This window comes from Camellia sinensis, chromosome 9 (assembly GCF_055761805.1).
Source record: "Camellia sinensis isolate YWXY chromosome 9, ASM5576180v1, whole genome shotgun sequence".
Lineage (NCBI taxonomy): Eukaryota > Viridiplantae > Streptophyta > Magnoliopsida > Ericales > Theaceae > Camellia > Camellia sinensis.
Window position 1 is genome coordinate 61,620,540 of NC_138969.1, and position 19,844 is coordinate 61,640,383.

Consider the following 19,844-nt stretch of genomic DNA (forward strand, 5'->3'; position numbering starts at 1 on the left):
GAATCTTATTCTAAATAAAGACAATTAAAGATATTTACTTTGCAAATAGTCCATTTCAAGGCAAAATTGTCATATAACTTATTTTTTATTGGTTAACTTGTATATTGTTTGAAATGTAATGGCCTTTTTTAATGAATAATGTTGAAACTTTCTTGGTTATAAAGTTCTGTTTTGTTTGATTTTTAAAATCTATTTTCAAAATTAAATTGGTGAAAAAATTAAAAACATGTCATTTTTTTTTAAACTATAATTTTATCTTCTGGGAGAGTAGAAATAGTTTTTAAAATAAATTTTTTTATATTTATTTTCGTTAAATTAGTTTCTATTTTTGCAAAAGTCAAACATGATGATAATTTTGATGTCATTATTAAACCAATATATTAAATTAAAAAATCCAAACTAAAAACATTTCATAGACATATTGATTACATATTAAAAACCTAATAGCTATCAATTACATGATAACTATCTAAAAATATCTGTTAACAATAAATATAACAAACTATTATACGATAACTATCCAAAAATATCAACAAAAATAACCAATCATTATAGGATCATCATCCAAACACACTAAAAATTAATTTGTTAAAAAAATAAAAATATAAAAGATTTATCATTTTTATGGGTAAAAATAATTTTTAAAAATTCAAAATAATTTGTTGACATTTATGTTTGTCAAACTAATTTATATTTTATCAAATTGACGACTTTGTCTTTGAAATTGAGTAATGATATCTTTAATTGCCCTTATTTGAAATGAAATTCAAAATTTAGAATCAAATATATCATAATTAAATATTAAAAATTAAAATGATATAAATCTCAAACTATAAAAACAGTTAGTATAATTCGCCTTAATTTTAATTTTGATGGAAAGTGAACGTGCCAGCCACCGTTGGTAGTTGAAACTTGAATGAAATATGAGTGAAAGGAGGAAATGGGTCCCAAAATGATGGACTTAGGATTCATTTGCTTTCAGAGGTAAAATAAAGAGAATTGATAGTGAGTGAATTAATAGTGAGAGGATTATTAATGAGGAGATTAATAACAAGGAGATTAGTAAAATTGTATTTATTTTGATGATAGTTATTAGTACAGAAATTATTAAATCAAATAAATATAAAGTATTAAAACAAATTAAATTATGATTTTTACTTACTCAAAAAAAAAAAAAAAAAAAACCATTAAACTTTAAACATTAATGTTAAAAAAAAATGCCCAACATGTAAATAAAAAAATTTACAGTTGACCGGTCAGACGTCTAGCCGGAAGTCCGAGAGGACGATTGGTAATACCCTAAGCTCAACAGACTATTTTCTAATACCATCTCCTCACCCAGACTAATAATACCCTCGCCAAAGCCTATCGTAGCCTGAAGGAGACTACAAATCCAAAACCCTAAAATCAAAACAAACATAAGACATCTTTATCATTTATCATTCACAATCCAAAATAAACTGTACTAGAGGAAAACAAACGGCCCCTGAGATGCAACCAACCTCCCATCTAAGAAAAAGGTGCAGCTAACTTTAACTACATTCACCAAGCAAAACGCGTCCAATCAATGATCTTGTATCATATTATAAAGAGATGATTAAACATATAGGCCACCAGTGAAGCGACTATCGTATCCCTGGTAAGGAATTCACTCTAGATTTTTAGTGATGAATAGTGAATATAAATTATATTTATTTAGTTTATAAAACTTCAAGTTAGTAGTCCCTCCGGACTATAAAAGGTCTTGAACGAGAGATTAATAGTTTGGGTTAAGAGATAGTATTAGAAAATAATTCACTTGTCTTAGAGTGTTGCCAGTTGTTCGCCCGGACCTTTGACCGATCGACTACAATTTTTTTATTTTTTTATTTTTACATGTTAGGAATTTTTTTTTCAACATTAATGTTTAATGAATTTTTTTTTTGTTAAGTAAAAATCATAATTTAATTTATTTTATTATTTTATATTTATTTTCTATTTATTTAATTTAACAATTCCTACACTAACAACTATCATCTAAACAAATACAATTTCACTAATTCCCTCACTATCAATTCCCTCACTAATAGTCCGCTTACTATTAATCTTTTCACTATCAATTTATTCCATTATACTTTTAAAAACAAACAGGCCCTAATGTCAAACCTGGCCTTAAGATTTTCAGGGCCCAAAGCCAATAATCAACTAATAAATTTTTTAGGCCCTTCACATTTTTTTTTCATTGAAAGAAAAAAAATGAAAAAAAAAATGGAGATAAAAGACAAAAGATTTGTGTGAAAATCACAAAAAAATACTTAATATTACATTACAACAATTAATAAATGTCGTTTGATCCTCGCTTTTCTTGCATTTTTAGAAACAAATAAATCAATCCTACTTGCATAATCTAGTTTTTTTACAAAATCATTTTCAATGGATAACAATATTAATTATTTTAAATGGCCTTTCAAATTTTTAATGGATCAATTTATTTTAAGTTAGTTTGGGTCTTCCTTAATTTTTTTTTTGGATTTAAAACATACCTAATATATTACAATAAATTATAATAGGATGAGACCTTTTTTTGGGTCTATTTTCAATAGATAACAGTGTTAATTTTTTTGAATGGGCATTTCAATTTTTTAATGAATCAATTTATTTTAAGTTAGTTTGGACATTCTTTAATTTTTTTTTAAATTTAAAACATACCTAATATATTATGTTAAACCATTTTTTAAATCTATTGTAAGGGGCCTTACGCCATGGCTCCAAAAATGGTGAAATCAAACATTTTATTTAGATTAGTTAAATACATATATATATATATATATATATATATATTATTTAGACTCAGCTTTTACATTTCAGCTCCATTTGTTTTAATATAAAATATTTTTTTTACATAAATTGATTTTGCATTAAAAAAAAATCATTATATCTTTTGTGTTTAGTAGATATTTTAAAACAATTATTATTATTATTATTATTATTATTATTATTATTATTATCATCTTTGCATTGGGTAAAAGCTAATAAAATGTAGGGCTGAGCAAGAAATCCGTAAAATTCGTAATCCGATCCAGTCCAGTCCAATCCGATAGGTTTGGATTGGTTTTTCGAATCCGTGGTTCGGTTCCGGATTGAAGAATTAAAAATCCGTAGTCCACGGATTGGTTCCGGATTGAACCTCACGGTTCCGGATTGGAACCGATCCGGACCGTATACAAATAGTCTATATTTTTATTATACATCCTCCCCCATAGTATCTTCTCTTATTCTATATAAAATCTAAACTCAAACCTAAACCTCGTATAATATCTTCTTTTATTACTTTTGTTTTTTAGTTTTTAGTTTTAATTTGTAATGGTCTAAATACTTATGATGAAACTAATTTTTTTATGATTGTTTAAATTCTAGAACATTATGTCGCTATTATAAAAAAACATGTTGCTATTGTAGAACTAATATAGCGCTATGTTTATATTTTTATAAAATTAAAGTATTATATATATATATATTTTTTTTTTGTTATTTAATTATTTGAATCCGTGGTCCTAAACCGATCCAATCCGTGTTGAAATGGATTGGTTCGGATTGGTTCCAAGATTTAAACGGATCGGATTGGTTCCGATTTTTCAGGAACCGTAGATAACGGATTGGTCCTGATTTTATCCCAATCCGGTCCAATCCAGACCATGCTCACCCCTAATAAAATGTCACCCTTGTTTACTTTTAAAAAAATCATTGTGGTGGAATAGCCAGCAAAAAGTGAGCTTCCTAAAGATGAACTTACAGAATTTTTAATGGTTAGTCAATTTTTTTTTTTTTTTTTTTTTACTATGGCAAATATTTTATTTAATTTTTATTCTACGAAATAATAAAAATGGATAAAATATTTTTTAAAAATCTTTGTGCTGAAAAAAAAATACTTTACATGGAAATAAACTAAGGCCTCGTTTGGGAACAGGCTAATTTAGTAACTTTTTAGCTATTTGGCTAAAAAGGTAGGTAAAAAAAACTTGTATGTTTGGGATAACTTTTTGGCTAATTACGAAAAGATGTGCAAAAAGTAAAGAGAAAAGAGAATCTTCGACTTTTTAGTATGAGTTGTTGGCTTTTTGGCTAATTTAGTAACTTTTTGGCTAATTGACTAAAAAAGTAAATCCCCAAACGGGGCCTAAGTCTTTCCTTCCCCAAGTTTTAATTGACAACTTTAATTAGTTAATTTTCATACTCATATGATCTCCAGAAGATATATAATTTACACTCCCTAATTTTTTGAGAATGTTAGTAATATATGGATTTGGGGTCACTGTTGTGCTTGATGCACAACATTAATTGTTGTGTAGCTCGTGAGAATCGTTTTGGGTCTTATTTTAATGATCTGAACCATTCAAATTTTAGAGAATATTGAGAAGAATATACTTATAAAAATCAAGTTAATCAAATATCGGAAACCCCTTCATCAAATCGCATTTGTATTCAGTTTGATACATATATATTTATTTTTTTTATATACAGATGTTCTTTGATGAATGGGTTATCAATATCCGATTAACTAGATTTTTTACATGTATATTCTTCTTAATATTCCTTACAATTTGAACAATTTAGATCATCAAAATAAAGCCCAACACAAGTCCCACAAGCCACACAACAGTCACCGTTGTGTATCAAACACAACAATGACCCCAAATCCGTAATTGTAGACACCCCATTTGTCACCGCCTGCAAGACTTGGGCACTTTGTCCTAGGCACTCGATGATGAAAGTTACATTGTGTATGATTTAAATTCTCAACGAATGAATCCAAGGTTGAGTTCTAAAATAGTCCCAAAACTTTCGTATTTACTTGGTTCTTACCTCAGAGGTCCTTTTTTGTACATTGTGCCACCCTACACTAAGCCTCAACCAGAAGAACAAGAGAGCACATTGGGGCCTAGCCTCATTAGGGGCCGGTCATGCCTTGTTGGTAAGAAAAACTGCTCTAAGCGAGAGCCCGCCAGCTGTCTATTTTTTAATATATTTTCAACCTATTTTGCTCAAATTCTATAAATATGAGGTTATATCTCTGTTTTGAGGGTTGAAAAATTTTCAAAAAAGTTTATACACTCACTTGAGAGCTCCTTCTTCCTTACCAAGCTATCTTTGAGCAAGCTTACCATCCTTGAGCTATATCTATACACTATACACACCCTCAAACCTTAACCTTGGAGTCTTGGTTGAGCCTTAAGAATCATAATTCAACCTTGAGAGTGTGCTAGGATTGAGTTTGATTTGCAAGAAAAGCTTATTCCCTTCAAGAGGTATAAGCTTGTCATCTTTGTTTTTGCTTTCATTTCAATCTATCTCTATCTATTTCTTGTGTTTCTGTGCTGTTTTGGATCCATTTCAAGTGGTGAAACTTGGGTTTGAATAGCTACCAAAGGTAGTAAGGATTAACACCCTTACTTGCACCTAACTCCATAGCTCATACCCTTGTTTTTACACTCGTTTCTTTGACTTTTTAAACTATTTTTCAGAGTTTAAAAAGGGCTAAAAAAACATGGTTTGAAGTCTCAAAAATGGAGGGGTTAGCCACCTCTCCTTGTTTTTGCTTACTAGTTTAGTGTCTTCTTGCTTTTACCTATCTTTTTGTGCTCTTTAATACACTTGCAGCTACTTTTTTTCTTTCATTTTTTTTTGTGTGTGTATGTTTTGGGGCTGTTTAGGTTGTTCTAATTCATTTAATTAGATTATGCTTTAAATATCATGCTTGTTGTGTTGCACGTCCTCATGGCTTTGGGTGTTTAGGCCTTAGACACCGAGTCATTTGAGTTGATAGCTCTTGTTCATTGCTTAGTTATGTAAAGAGTTCCATTCAAAAACTTTGCATAATCTTTCTGTACCCTCCCTCTTTTCTTCTTTTCTCTTGTTTAAGAGTTATTTTAACCGATTGATGGTTATTCAAGGCATGAAAAAGAGACCTATGCTCAATGGCTTGATCTCTACGGAGATTCATTCCCAAGGCATAGTCTCTCATTCATGCTATGGATCACTTCTTGTTTGACATGTTTTCCCATTTAGTGGACTTAACCATCACTTTGGACAAATTGATTAAGTAATGGTAATGATTAATAAAATTGGCTTAAAATCAATGAAACCAACATAAAAGGATGTTTAGAATTAGTTGGATGTGGGCGAACATTATGCCAAGTCCATCGCTTCAAGAATTGTCACTTATCAATTCATGATATGTTGTTGAGACTTGAGACGTGTCTACCTCTCTCTTTGAGCTAAATTCATGATAAGAGGGAGGGGTGGTCACCTTTCATTGCATTCATTGATTTTTTGTCCAAACGTGTTCCAAATCATCAAGCCATCATCTTGTGCTTATTGATGATTTGGAACCAAACTTGTTCTTCTCTTGTGTTTCCCCATGACAGAGAAGAGTAGGAAGGACAAACAAAGCGTAAGCTACTCTGTTTGCACAGTTTTTACCTCAGAGCACAAAAACAGGTTTTGCATGAAATTTGGGGACAACCGGCCTCATTGGGAGCCGACCGAGCCTCATTGGGAGCCGGCCGACCCGCCCCAAATGTTTGGTAAACAGTGGATTCTGGCAGAAACAGAAGGCAGTGGCTGAGGGTGAAACAGAGCAAGTCTGGACAGACAGAGCAGTTTTTGAACACTGTGCATGAGATCGTTATGCCTCATTGTTGCTTGTATTAATATTATAATTGTAATTATTATTGTTGTAAATAATTATTGTTGTAATTATTATTGTTATAATATCATTGTTGTAAATTAAATAATTAGCTACCTATTCATCAATCATTTGGTTTTGTAATAACTAGTTTTAATTCGGACACTTGGACACTCATTTGGACCCTCTTGCATGAGGGTAAATATGAAATAATGTGTGTATGTCTTCCAACCCCATTTCTTTCTCCATTTTATTTACTTGCTTATAATGGTAGCATAGAGCATCATGTTTTCTTAATATTTTTCCATGACTTGTATCCATTTGTCTTGCATACATAAGAGTTCAGCTTATCATTCTAACCGATGTCAAGATCAAAATCTTTGCTTGAATACGTGTTTTATTTCATGTCTTGGATTGAATCAAATACCATGCTAGTAGCCGAACTTGTTATTTGCATGATTGTATGTGTCACATTAGTCATATTGCCTTATTTAGGAGCATGCATGTTTTCTAATTATTTTGCTTTGTTTGGTTTGTTTCGGAGTACTAGGTAAGCACTTATTGCTTTAGCACGTTGCACTGCATGTGATTGTTGCCATGCCAAGCGTGATTAGCATGAGGCTAAATGCTTAAATGATATAACTCTTGAATGTATGTGGATGAAGGCTAATTTCTTGAATTGGAATAATTTGAGTAATGTACATATGAGATCACTTTTTCAATTGGTACATATTCAAAACAATTTTCAAACAAACATGAAATCAAAGTGTTCCAATTTTTGCAAATTAGTCTATACTCGTGTGCGTCACATAGTAAATTAGCCTAATAATCGGAGTAAGAGCATATAGTATAAATAAGAATCATATCATGATTAGTAGAGGCCGATTTTTGATCGGGTGAGTGGGGTGCTCAATTCATAACCTTCCCCTCTCGTACCTAAGTTTTCGAGCCGCGACACTTTGGTGATGACGGATAAGTGGCTTTTAGCATGAGTCTCGGGTTTCCTAAATTTCCTAAAAATATTTAGACGGCGACTTTGTAATCTAGCAAAGCAGTCTATTTTTGACATTTTGATTCAAAATTGATTTTCCAAAAGATTTGTTGGATTTGGACTCATTTGTGTTTATCTATTTCATATCGCACTTATGAGATCAGATTCAAAACCACGGGAGTTCAAACTGTAAGGCTAGTCGTATCCGAAAGGAGCACAAAAAGCAAGCTACAGTTTCTGACGACTCTGTTGGGGAATTAGAGAACTTGACTTGAACTTCATGATGTGAAATTTTTATCTACACTTATATATTCTTTGCATTGCATTTCCATGGTTACTTTAAGTCACTATGTTTTCCATCTACTATTCTTGGACGGTTTGCTGGAGGCTTGCCCAAAATGCTCGCCAAAAGGCTAATCGGTCATGGGCTCTGTCATGCTGGAAACACAACCCTTGGATTTAGACTACCACTGTACCGCTTGATCCTCCTTTCACTTCCCGGTGTTAAGTGTGAGAGGTATATTAGGTAGTCTTGCTGAGGTACCCTCTTTACCATTTGGCCTAGCTGCATGTAGTAAGCCATAATGACTATTCCAAACTAGGACATGATGCTCACCTGCATGCAGGATTGCATGAAACCGCTTGTTTGAAAAAGTGAAGCCCTAGTTCATGAAAAAAACTAGGACAGGGTAAGCCCCCCCACCTTCATAAGGGTGTTTTTGGCTCTCTTTTAACTGGTATGTGCTTTACAGTGAAACTGTATAGGAATGTACATATCAGTTGCAAGGTTGGTATCTATTTTGAGGTAGGATTCAGTGTGGAGTGCAGTCTTACAACTTTGATTATGTCTGTGTTGATAACATCTTAGCTGAGGTGTTGTGTGGTTTCTTACTATTTTCTTTCTTTTTCTTTTTGTAAGTAGTTAAAAACCATAGCTTCAGAAGGTTCTGATATCCCCCAAATACTCTAGACTCATGTCGGAAGTTTGTGCAAGGTCGAAGATCTTATTCAGGGACAACCTGTGTTTGCCTCGCTATCACCAATTATAAGGAGGGGAAGAATCAGACAAAGTTCACCTGTCCAGTTTTTACAGTAGCCACCTCTCAGTTCAACTACATTTAGTCCGGTTCGAGAATGGTTAGCTACTTCCAGTTCAGCTCAAGAACGGTCACCTATTCCAATGGCACAGTATCCCCCGACAAATATTTAGGACTTAATACTCCAACTGCAACAAAACAGTTAAGGCACTGCAGCATGATGCGGCCCATCAGGCCGAGATTATAACTAGGCTACAGCAATAGCAACCACAACCGGCTGCGGCCTCTGCGTCCTATGTATCCACCGCGTTTATCCTTGTGCCCGATGCCACTGTTAATACTACTGCTGCTCAGGATCCATAAACCGAGGGTATTTCAGTTTTCCCAATCCCAGCAGAACCCATCCCAGCACAAGCATCCAAAGCCTCAGTTTATCAGACTAAGGCACCGTTCAAATTCGAGATTAATCCTACTGAGCTCAAAGTCAACAAATTAAAGAAGCTATTCAAAAAAACGCAAGGAGCCAATTCCATTCTGGACATAGAGGATGGATACCTCGAATCTACGGTTATATTGCCAGAGCGGTTCAAGATGCCACACATTGACCGCTTTGATGGTTCCGGAGACCCGATGGTTCACTTACGATTGTTTTCGGACATCTTGCGGCCGATGGGCTTAACTAGGCTGTAGAAGCAATCACTCTTTGGTCGCACCATGTCAAGCATAGTTGCCATTTGGTATGCCGAGTTGGAAGATTCAGTAAAACAGAACTGAGAGGAGTTACCCGAGTCCTTCATCACTCAGTATTCTTATAATACTCAAATCGAGGTCACAACTCGTGATCTCGAGGCGACGCGTCAAGAGCCAAAGGAAAGTTTCTTCGAATTTGTGATAAGATGGAGGGCTAAAGCATCCATGATGACTATTTGACCTTCAGAAAAAGATCAAATCAGAATGGTTGTTAGAAATCTGCATGGGAAGTTGTTGTAGAAAATGATTGTTCTCGCTCTATTTACTTTCAAAGAGCTTCACGAAATGGGGATACAAATCGAAGATGCTATGAAACAGGGGATTATTACTGACCATAAGGAGTCGGCTAAGAAGCCGTTTGTTCGTAGTACCAATGCTGCCAGCGGTAGCACAACTACGAGGTCGACCCCTTCGCCAACATAGACCCACAAACACCATCCAATCTTACCCGACCCCCGAGTAGAATTTTCCAACCATTATAGATGACTCTATCAAAAGCCATGGCAGGTGTTGATCAAAAAAGGGCAACTAAAACCCTTAGAACCTTGCCTACTTCCCAACCCTCTTCCATCCAAGCATGACCCCACAAAATACTGTGCATTCCACCGGCAACATGGTCACGGAACTGACCAATGCTATTGCTTGCATTATGAGATTCAAGATCTCATTGACAACAAGGTCATCGCTCCACCCTAGAAACCAAATGTAACTACAAACCCGCTTTCCACCCATAACCAAATCCTCCCACCTCAAAATTTTCACCTCATCCATACACTGTCCACTTTATACAACCCCAGCGTCTATATTACCTCCTCACACCTACCGAAATCGACGGTGTTCGTTCCTGAGGGCACAGACTTGTGCATGATGGACACATCTAATCTACAACCTGAACTTCACAGATCGGTGGTGGTAACACCTGCGATAAAAGAGATGCTGACCTTAGAGGGAGGCACTAATCTGCTATCAGAATGTCCTGGGGATCCATCTGAAAGCAAGCACGACCCGAGCCATTATATTGTTCATACCACTCAACTAAGGCTTGAGGTGGTGCCACCAGCATCGGCAGACATTAATGTGGTCAGGGAGGATGGCCCAAACCAGGGATTGGATGATCTAGCTAACCTAGAGGAAAATCTAAACAACCTGCAATTTTTTGATCAGCATGGTCAAAGAGATGTACAGATTTTGTGGTTCGACTTGAATGAATCGACTGATAATGCCGGATGGCTGAGTGATAAGCCAGACAAGAAAAAAAAACTGGAGGTAAAACAGAGGGAATGAAAACTAAGATAGCTTTGGCAGTCGGAGAGGCTGATGAGAAAGGAAAATTGCTAGAGAGCACCTGTGCGGGGAAATCCACCCAAGCCGTAGGTGTTATGGGAACGACAGACACAAGATAAGAAGCTGCACTGGAGTAATTTGAAAGAGAAAGAATTGAAGACAACTAGAAAATTGCAACTGCATGTCGCCTTGAGAGTAGACACTTGCGGTGTAAAAATGATTCAGGTAGAGCCGGACAATTGTTTGTCGATAATTGATGGCGAGTGATGGAATGACAATGATTTGCATTTGGCCCATACTGACGAAGACTGGGGAGACTGCAGCCCAGATAATACATGGTATTCTGAGGAGATAGACCATCTCACCTGAAATGGACGGGACTTTAAGCCACCACATTTGGATCAAGCAGAGCCATCAGGAAAGGATCGGGAGGTCGAGAAACAGAAGGAGAAGCAATTAGAAGAGGAGCTAGTTCTGAAGCAGCTCAAGAAGATTCAAGCCAATATCTCTATCTGGGGACTTTTTATGGCTTCACGGGTGCACCGACAAGCAATCTTGTCGGCAATGAACAAGGCTAAATTGTCCATTGATACTAAGCATGAGCAAATTGTGGGTCTGGTCTTTCCAAGTGCAACTAAGCCAATGCTCACTTTCTCTGACAAAGAGCTACTGCCGGAAGGGTCGGCTCATAGCAAGCCATTATACATCTCTGTAGAATGTTGAGAGAAGTGGGTGTCAGTGGTGTTGGTAGATACTGGTGCTGCCATTAATGTGTGTCATTCTCGAACTGTCTATGTGGTTGGCCTCAAACCGGCAGACTTCATCCCCATAACCCAGGTGATACAGGCGTATGAAAACACAAGTAGAGAATTCATGGGTATAGTGAAAGTGCGAGTCTAGGTGGACCCGTCTGAGCAAGAGATCAAGTTCCACGTACTGGATATGCCGACAACCTTTAACCTGCTATTAGGGAGGCCTTGGCTACATCACATAAAGGCTGTCTCGTCCACCCTTTATCAGATGTTGAAGTATCCTTATAAGGGAGGGGTAGCAACAGTTTTTAGGAACTCATCCATCTACCCACTTCTAGAGGTGGCTACACCAGTGCTCGAGATCAATCATGGCAATGAGGATGTATTCCTCTCAGAATTTACTCTGGCGGAAGACCGAGTAGTGCAGGCAGTTTTGGCCGCAGACGAAGGTATGTATGTCAGTGCCCAGTCCGTCTACTTCATGAACAAACTGCGGCATATTCTGGGAATGGGGCTCAGAAAGAGTGGACGAAAGGATGTTGCAGCATTAACAGAGGTGCCACACAACCCACACGCCTTTGGGTTGGGATATGTGCCAACCAGGGAGGACTGGATCAGAAAATCAAAGGAAATGAAAGGCAAAGTCAAAGCCAAGAGAGCTGGAAAGCATTATGGCCTCATCCATAGGCCAATCCGGCAGATGTTAAAAGGCCGTTTTGTCCGAGAGGAAGAGGATTTCCTTTTTTATGGCTTTCCTAAGCCTTAGGTAAATTCCTTGAAACAGCGTGTCCCCGGATTCGAGATTTTCTTTGATCTACAACTGCAAGACAGTGATGTGGAAACGCTGAACCAAGCATCAACAATGACCAAAGCAAAGAGGATGATTCATGCAATAGTGAGGTTGCCATAGGGGCAACACTGGCTGATCTCTTAACAGAGATCGACCCGTAAAACTTGGGAGATAACTTTACTGTCTCCATGATCGGGAAGGAACCGGCTGTAGACCCAACCAGTTGTATTCTGGATACATTGAGGGCACCATGTCTTACTTGGCAGTTAGAGAATGGCAATCTTTCCAGTTCGAAATCGGATGATGATGAGCCAGAATCTGATTCCACTGAGTCTGTGGAGTCAGGATCAGATTCAAGTCAGTCTAAGGAGTCAGAGTCTGGCATTTCCGAGGGTGGTAACCCAAATGCCAAGGTCTTGTCGAGTTCTTCTTTTTGTTTTGCTTTTGAGTCTGTTGTAACAAAAGAGCTGGAACTTATGAATAAGAACACTGCAGATTCTATGTAGTACTCTGTGCCGCTGGTTTATTGTATTGACCAAGATTTTCAGAATTTTAACAAAAACGAAGAGGAAGAAATTTCTCTGGCTTTGAAAAACTTGATTAATTGAGAGAAGGAGAGGCGTGCTAAGCCTTGTATTGATGAAATCACTGCCATTAATGTGGGTACTGAAAAGGATCCGCGCTTGGTCTAGATCGGGTCCACGTTGTCTTCAGAGGAATGCGAGCGTTTAATCGCTTTATTAAAAAATTTCAAAGATATTTTTGCATGGTCCTACGAAGACATGCTTGGAATCGACCATGAGATCGTGCAGCACCAGATCCCTCTTAACCCTGAGGCCCGACTAGTCAAACAGAAGCTGCGCCAAATTCGTCCGAATTGGGCATTGAAAATCAAGAAGGAGGTCACCAAACAGATTGATGCAGGATTCTTGTTAGTATTTGAGTATCTAACCTGGTTGGCTAATATCGTCCCAGTGCCGAAGAAAGACGGTTGGATTCGGGTTTGTGTCGACTTCAGAGACCTGAACAAAGCGAATCCAAAATACGACTTTCCATTGCTGTACATAGATGAGTTAGTGGACTTTACTACTAGCCATGCCTTGTTTTCTTTCTGGGTATAATCAAATTCTTATGGCACCAGAAGACAAGGAAAAGACTACTTTCACCACACCATGGGGTATGTACTGCTACCAAGTCATGTGTTTTGGGTTGAAGAATGCTGGGGCTACCTATCAGAGTGCTGCGACCACTATTTTACATGACATGATCCACAAAGAGGTTGAGGTGTATGTGGACGACATGATTGTCAAGTTCAAAGAGCGAGAAGGCCACTACATCGCACTGAAAAAATTCTTTCAACAGATTAGGAAATACAGATTGAGGTTAAACTCGCAAAAATACACCTTCGGCGTAATGACAGGGAAAATGCTGGGATTTCTAATCACGCAACGGGGAATTGAAGTAGATCCTTACAAAATCAAAGCCATCTTAGAAATGCCACCACTAAGGACAGAAAAGGAGGAGCGCGACTTTCTGGGTGAGGTGCAATTCATAAGACGGTTTATTTCCAAATTAAACTTGACTTGTGAACTACTATTTGGTCTCCTGAAGAAAGGAAAAAGTTCCTATGGGATGATCGCTATCAGTTTACCTTCGAGCAGGTCAAGGAATACCTCCAAAATCCGCCTGTTTTATCACTGCTAGAGTCGGGGAAGCCTCTAATTCTGTATTTGTCGGTAACAGGTTCAACCATGGGGTGCATGTTAGCTCAAGAATCTGAAGATAAGATGAAGAAGGCTATCTATTACTTGAGCAAGAAGATGATGGACTATGAGACCTGCTACACTCCCCTCGAGAAAGCTTGCCTAGCCTTGGTATGGGCTACCAAAAAGTTGAGGCACTACTTGTTAGCTCACTCCGTAATCCTGGTTTCAAGATTAGATCCTATCAAATATCTCTTCGAGAAACCAGCACTTATGGGTAGGCTAACTCGTTGGTTGCTTTTTCTCTCTGAATTTGATCTTAAATATGTCATGCGTAAATCTGTTAAAGAGAGAGCTATAGCAGAATTCTTGGCAAACTACCCTGTAGAAGGAGATGAGGCAGTAGAATACTTGTTCCCAGATGAAAATATTCTGCAAATAGAAGAGGAAACTTGGACTATATATTTTAACGAAGCGTCCAATTAGTACGGGTATAGGATAGGTTTATTGCTGATAGCACCCGATGATTCTCATATACCCTTAGCCTTCAAACTCTGGTTCAAAGTGTCCAATAACGAAGAAAAATATAAGGTGAGTACTGTTGGTTTAGAAGCTATCCTAGAACTAAGGGCAATAAGGTTGGATGTCATCGGAGATTCGAATTTGGTTGTTTCTCAAGCAAATGGAGACTGAAAAGTCAAAGTTGAGAAAATGAAGGTTTACCATCAGGCCCTGGATATTCTAATTCCGAGGTTTGAAAAGATAACATTTACGCATCTACTGAGAGAGAACAACAAGTTTGCTGATGCTTTGGCAACTTTATCTTCTATGGTAGACATCCCACTGGGAGTGAAAATGCATCCAATTATTATCGAACAGAAATACACGCTGGCTCATGAGACTATTGCCGCAATAGATGAAGTGCAAGACAAAAACCCTGGTATTACGATATTTGGAACTTTCTAGAAAAAGAGACGTATCCACCAAGGGCAAATGCTAAGGATAAATGGAGAATACGACGTTTGGCCGTCTAATTTATTATCTGTGGAGGTAAGCTGTATAAGAGAGGTCATCTAGGAATGCACAAGTTGTGTTCAGAGGAAGAAGAATAGAAGCGTCTCATGGAGGCTATCCACGGAGGAGAGTGTGGGGCACACATGAATGGTGTAATGCTAGCCCGGAAGATCTTCAGACAAGGTTATTACTGGTCAACCATGGAGAAGGATTGCATTAGTTTTGTACGGCGATGCCACAAATGCCAGATCCATGCCAATCGCATGAACATACCATCGTCTAAGCTTTACAATATGACTTCACCATGACCTTTCTCAGTTTGGAAAATCAACATTATCGGTGCAGTCTTGCCAAAGGGGCCAAATGGGCACGAGTTTATTCTGGTAACGATTGAGTACTTCACGAAGTAGGTGGAGCTCAGTCCTATGCAGAGCTAAAAGCGTCGCATGTAGCCAAGTTTATCAGAAATAATATCATCTGCCGGTATAGAGTTCTAAACGAGATCATATCAGATAACGGCTCACACTTCAAGAAAGAGATGGTGGATCTTCTTGAGAAATATAACGCGGCTTTTCACAAGTCATCAACGTATAGACCACAAACCAATGGAGTTATTGAGGCCACCAACATGAACGTTAAGAATATCCTACAGAAGATGGTTGAGACCTACAAAGACTGGTTGGATAAATTTTCATTTGCTCTCTGGGGCTACAGAACGTCGATTCAGACATCCATAGGGGTAACCCCCTATTCTCTGGTATACGGGATGGAAGCCGTTCTTGTAACAACCCTGATCTGTAATTAATTACTAATCTATAATTAAGGATGTTAATTAAGTGATTAAAATAAATTATGTGTTTATTGTGTATTTTGCATGCTATTTGACTTTCTATCTGTTAATCGTAGTAATATCTGTTGTGAAATCTGCTTTGATATGAAAATTGAAAGCCTTATCGGCATCCGAAACCGAAATTGGTTACATGAATATGTTATTTGGAATATTTAAAACACTTTGGTAGGGTTAATTAAATATTGATTCAGTTTGGTAAATTAAGTTGTGTTTGGCTAGCCTAATGTTCTAATTATTGTATAATAGCATCATAACTATATATATATATATATATATGAGCCCTTAAGCTCATTCTTGAGCTCAATTTGCTTCATTTGAGTGAAAAATTTTGAGAATTTATTTTACACAGAGAGAGAGAGAGAGAGAGAGAGAGAGAGAGAGAGAGTGCAATTCTAGAGAGAGTAAAGAAGAGATTGAAGGAGAATTAAAGATCTTGGCCAGAATCCATCAAAATTAAACTAGAACAAGAGTAATTCAAGACTCTAGGTAAGCTTTTGACTACTAATTCTTGAAGATTAGGTGTTGTAGAGATTAATTCATGGAGTTGTTATGATCGTATGAATGTATTTCACATAAGTTTGTGAAGAAGATGAAGAATTGGATTATAATTCTTACATGCATGTATATTGTCACGCCCTGAAAATAATCCCACATAACTATTACGTCAACCCACTTCCAAAATGAGATATTAACCAAAATCATTTACATAGTTCCAAATGTTTACCAAAGTATTCTCACATGCCATTATAAATTTATTTTCAAACTAGTACATGAACCTATAGCATGTAAAAGAAATCATTAAATCACAACAAATAAGGCCCTCAAGGGCTTAAAAGTTCCAAGGCAATAGCCCGGTTACACATAATGGTCTCACGGACCCAAACACGTTAGCCCTTGGCTTACAAAGATATCACAACAGAATAAGAGTTAAACTACTCTTCTTCAAAACATCTCCACGCCCTTAGCTTGGCGGGATCTCCACATCTTTACCTGCACCAATTCCCATAGAGGTGAGCATAAAGCCTAGTAGAGATTTCTCGCAAAGTATATACAGTTATGCCAATTCCATCAACGTTAAAAAGAAATGCATATGCAATGCCATGCAAGTGTCAATGATGAAAGAGAATTTTATTTCAATGCACTATTTCAAAATCAACATGTTCTCAACAATATTTTGTAATCTCATCACTTTCAAACTTCCAATATTTAAATCAACGGGGGCAGTAAATACAACACTGGTAATCCCTAGGCTGGTGTCTGCAAGTAGACTCTACAAGTACTACCAAACTGTCATTTTTACCAGTATTAACCGGAAGGCTCGACACCTATCCGTGCGGCTTCGGGTCTTTCACCTTGGACACTCAGGCCAACTTATCAAATTCATCTACACCCCCTATCCGAACTTACCAACATATTTACCCCATACACATTTCCATTAGTTCTCATTACAATGATCTTTCTCAAAATGAATACTTTTCCAACTCATGTCATGATGTGCAATAATGACATTAAAACAATTGAGAACATGATGCAATAACTACTAACCCATAGCATTCTTTTATATTCAAAAACATTCCTACAACAATATTCAACATCACATTTTCATTTCCTCCTTACCACGTTCTTTCACAAGATACCCATACGTCTCCAACGCATGATTACGATTTCTCATTTCACACAATAGCCATGTGTCTTCGACATACCACAACAATTTCTCAACATTAATTCATCGTGACCAAACTTTCAATATGGCTAACATGCCATCATTCATTTCACTTTTCCACTACACTATAATTAAGCATTTTCACGTCACTTATGGAACTCAACGACTTGCCATCTTACCACTTTACACAAATATACAATTATCAATGGATTTTAAAAGAGGACTTAGTCTCCAACACATATATACATCATGAAGTTGCTATTTCGTTAGATATTTGGTGAGATCAACTCTCATACTTCCTCTTGATACAAGAAAATAAATAATTTCAAGGCATCTTCATTATTTTTCAAAAAGCCCCAATTTCTAGGGTTTCCATTGAAAGAAAAATTTTATCATTTTCTAAGAGAAACTCCACCATAATCATTCATCATGAGTTTTATAGAGGGAAAACCCCAAGAAGTAGTAAAAAGATAGAGATTTCAAACCCATTTTCAAGACTCTTAACATTTTGAAACCAAAATCTAAAATTTAGCACAAAACTACAAGAATATTTTTAAATCAACACCCAAATAGCAAAACTATATATATAACTCAAAAAATCCCTACCTCAAGGCCTTTGAGAAGATGGAGAAGAGAAAACCTAGCTTAGATGGATGAGAGAGCTTTGATTTCTACCCACCAAGTGAAGCCCTAGCTTTGGATCTTCAAGATTTGAGGGAAAATGTTGATGATATTGCTCCAAGAATCAAAGAGTTTTGGCTGATTGAGGTGTTTTCTAGGGAGAAGAAGGAGAGAAATTAGGTTTAGAATGAGAGAAAAATAAGTTAGAGATGATATATATTCGGACCAAAACGTTATAAGAAAATAGGGCACGGACTGCCCAGTTGGCCGCTCGTGCGCCCCACCTTGACCGCTCGTGCATCCCATTTTCTCTGCTCGTGCACTCTAGGTAGAATCGATTTTTTTGGGTCTAAGCCTCCACTGCTCGAGTGGCCTAGCCCACCGCTCGTGCAGCCTAGGGCCCCGCACATGCGGCCCAAGCCCAGCCACCAAAAATTTTCGCTTCGCTCCTGGCACTCCGGACTCACCTGTACGCCCTTCAGAACAAGCAAAATTCAACACTGACAAAAACAAGAACTAGAATTTTAAGTTGGGGAACCATTTCCGAATGCTTCAAACCCAACGAAGGCAATTAGAGAATGAAGCGATGGAAGAAAGAGAAAGGGAAGGAACCCGGCCGTCACATATATATAAGTGTTTAATCATCACTTTGATCATGAGTTTTATAATTTGTGTTGGGTTTGGAGTATGAGATGTACATGCATGCATATGTCAACAAGTTTTGTAAGTAAATTCCATGCTTGAGGAGTCTTAGGCAAGAATTAAGAAAAGAATTCTACTTGCATGCCTAAACATGTTGGGTTTTGCTATGTCAAGTATGATTTTGATCATTTATGTGGAAATTATGGATAATTGGCACATGTATGTTTGAATCATCATATATTACCTCTTAAATCATGTTTTGAAAAAGATTTTTGTATATGTTTGAAGCCTTAAAGCTCAATTTTGCTAAAAGTATGGACTTTGATCAAAAGAGTTTATGAAACTTACATGCATTGAGGTTTTGAACCCAAGTTTGGTTAAATTCATGAGTTTTGAGCTAAAGGTTTGTAAAGGATCATGTATTGATGTGTGTGGATAAGTTTTCTAAGTTTTTGAACATGTCATGCATGAGTTTGCCTTTGAAATTGCATGTTTGGAGCTCAAGACTCTGTTTCGAAAACCCAGAATTTTTGTAAGCCGCTTGAGCGAAAGATTTGCCGCTCGAGCGAACATGTTTAACATCCAGTACTTTTGTAGAGTTTTGGGATTGGCTCAAGCGACAGAACCTACGCTCGAGCGACTACCCTTGTTTTTGATCCTCAGCCTGAGCGACCAAAGTTGCGCTCAAGCGTAAAAATCGAGCTCCCAGAAATTTTACAGAATTTTTGCAGTCTACTCGAACGAAGACCCTATTTTCAAAAATTTGACTAGGTGTTTCAACTCATATTTTGGCATCCTCATTACATCCTAAGCATTCCTAAGCCTTAATTAATTCATAATAATAAGGCTATGAATTAGAAACACACTAAGAAAGGAATGTACTAAGTTAAGAGATTACAAGTGTGTGTTTTGAGCAATGTGATAGGAAAGAACAAGAATCAATGTAAAGAGAACTAAGCCGTGATGGCCATATGAATGTGTAATGATAAAATATGTTTGTGCTATGTACATTTTGACTGTAGGTTAAGAATTGGAGACCGACTAACCGTTTTTGGATACCCACTATGAGTAACGTTATTGTAA